Raw genomic sequence first — 3,112 nt, 5'->3', positions numbered from 1 at the left:
ATATATATTATATTATATTATATTAATATGCCAGAACTCTTCAAAGCCAAAGTACATAGCGATAAATAAATAAAAATTTGTGCTCTCAAAAACTCACACTCCGCTGAAACCAGTTTTGCTCAGTGGATAGAGCATCGGCCTGCGGACTGAAAGGTCCCAGGTTCAATTCCGGTCAAGGGCATGTACCTTGGTTGCAGGCACATCCCCAGTAGGAGATGTGCAGGAGGCAGCTGATCGATGTCTCTCTCTCATCGATGTTTCTAACTCTCTATCTCTCTCCCTTCCTCTCTGTAAAAAATCAATAAAATATATTTTAAAAAAAACAAAAAAACTCACACTCCCCTGGGAGAGAACAGCTATGCCCAAATAAAGCAATATGGGCTCTATAAAAGTTGTGTGAAGGGTGTTACTGAAGCATGAAGAAGAATAGGCTGAAGTTCTCTTGATAGGAAGAACATGGAAAGCTCAGGGGAAAATATATTCATTTGGTTATAATGTATAAACATCATGCATGCTTTGCATTCAAGGTGAGGGTGGTTTTCAGAGGCTACAGTATGTTAAAAGTGAAGGCCTTATGTGGTTTTGGTGAAGAGGGAGACATTGGTGTGACAGAACGTAGTGATTTCATTTCAAATTGTTTAAGTTCTTTCTGCCTTACTTTCCCCAACTATACAAATTAGAATAATTCGTATGTACAGTAGCTTCCCCTATTGATAGCAAACACATTCCAAGACGCCCCAGTGATGCCTGAAACCCTATATATACTATGTTTAATTTCTATACATGCATGCCTGTAATGAAGTTTAACTTATAAATTAGGCACAATAAGATATTAATAGTAACTATGAATATAATAGAACAATGATGATAATGTGCTGTGATAAAAATTATGTAAATATCTCTCTCCCTTCAGTAATTTTTCAATCCAAATCTATTCCTGAATCTATAACCATCCCTCACTAGTAGTAAATGGCTCAGTGTCACTCATTTTAGGGGATCCCTTGCTGAATTGAAGTATTAGGCCCAATGCTTTCTGGCACAGCACATTGCTGTCAATCAAAAATGTCAACAGAACACATTTTCTGTTCATGTCTTACACCCACAAGTTTAATGCTTTTTCCATCTTAACTAGGCACTTACCACTCTCTGTGGCCATAATTTGTAGTTTGAGGTGCAAATCTAGCATAAAAGTCTTTTACTTTCTTCACAAGTCACTGACAGAAGATCCATGCTTAGAGTCAGATCTTAGCAACCTCAGCATACATTATTTTTTCTTTCCTTCTTAAGTTGAGAACTTTCACCTTTTCACTTAAAGAGAGCACTTTACAGATTCTCTTTGGCCTATTCGAATTGCCAGCATCATTACTCTTGTCATTGGGGGCCATTATTTGGTAAAACAGGTTTACTTGTACACAAACACTGTGACAACCAAGAAAGCTACTAACTTGATAGAATATATAGCATGGATACTTTGAAAAGCAGATCATTCACGTCAGGGTGGGAAGAAGTGGGAGGGTACAAGGTTTCATTACCTTAATCAGAGGTATTATAGTGCACAATGTAAAATGTATGAATCATTTATTTCTGGGATTTTCCAGTACATATTTTCCAATTCTGGGTAACTGAAATATGGCAAGCAAAACCGCAGATAAGGGGGGAACCACTGTACATAGAAGAAATGCCATGGTTCAATGAATGGCAGCTACATTTATTACCAATATATAAGTGAGATAAATGATTTTCTCTGTAAAGGAAAATGCAAAGGAGATATAATCCTTAGGTTTAGTAAACTTGAAATTTTACTCTAGTCTTCTTGATTGCTTTCACATTTACACAGAATGACAAAAAATGTCGCCATACAAATTGCTAAATTGACTGAATCAGTCTTAATTATTCATTTAGCCAGACTAAAATTTAAACAGACTTCTTCCTGACTCTGGGCCAGACCTCCCTTTCATTAGAGCACTTACTTTAGAAAAGCTTTAACTGTAAATTATTTCACTGCCCCTTTTAGATGTAAACCTTTTTAAAAGTTTCTTGCTGGCTTTTGAACCCAGGAAAGCCTTTGCCAAGGACCTGTATCCATCGCCTTTAAACACAATCATCAATGAAGGGAACACCCCCAGCTCCCAGTTTCTCTAACTAGGTAGGAGTCTCACTTCTGCAGGTGGCTTAGTCCAAATTATAAAACTACCCGTTTGAAGGTGGGTAATTATTTTTCTTTTTTGTAAATCAATAAAAATTATACCTATTTTTGGTTAGTTGTTGTGCAACTACTTTACCTTTGTTGCACAACTACTGGTAAACTTTTTTTTTTAATCTTTTCATTATGGGGACTCCTACATGGATTAACATACTTAAATCATTTCCTACTTTTTCTAAATTCTACAAAGGCTTAGAATTGATTAGAGACTAGAAGCAAGAAACCTCAAATAGCCCTTCTTGAGTGCTTTCTAGTGATGAGTTTCCAAATCTTTCATCAGTCATATTTAGTTTGAAACTGCTGTAAACATATACTCTACAAAAATAATAATATTTTAAATATTATAAAGGAAAAATAAATTTCAACAGCAGCCATATATGTAAATGTATAAAGTAACTACAATTTTCATTATAGAGTACAAGAAATATATATATATATATATGTATGTATTTTTCCTGAGAATTGTTGAATTATATTTGCATACATTGCTCTGACAGAAAGGGAATTTAATGAATTTTGTTAAGTTAATGTAAGTTTTAATAATGTTCTTAGATTGCTAATCTGCATATCTATTTAGATTTTCCATTGTGTGGACTCCTACATGGATTACCTGTACATATAGTTTACATTTTTCTCTAAAGCTCAACAAAAGCTTAGAATTGATTAGAGATTATCACCATAAATCAGTCAACATTTTAAATAAGAAAGGCAATATTGTTGCATATTGTAGATTTGGATATTTGTTAGGCATTGCCATAAAAAAATCTGAAATAAAATGTACAATAATTTTTAATTTTATAACTGTGAAATTTTAAATCTACTCTTCAATGTCTGTGTTTATTGAGCATAGAACTTTTATTACACTCTTACCTAAGTATTTTAGAATGAGATCTATTTCAAAACTCTATA

The sequence above is a fragment of the Myotis davidii genome, unplaced genomic scaffold, assembly GCF_000327345.1.
Source record: "Myotis davidii unplaced genomic scaffold, ASM32734v1 scaffold374, whole genome shotgun sequence".
NCBI lineage: Eukaryota > Metazoa > Chordata > Mammalia > Chiroptera > Vespertilionidae > Myotis > Myotis davidii.
The sequence above is the reverse complement of the archived record's forward strand: the minus strand, read 5'-3'. Positions refer to the sequence as shown.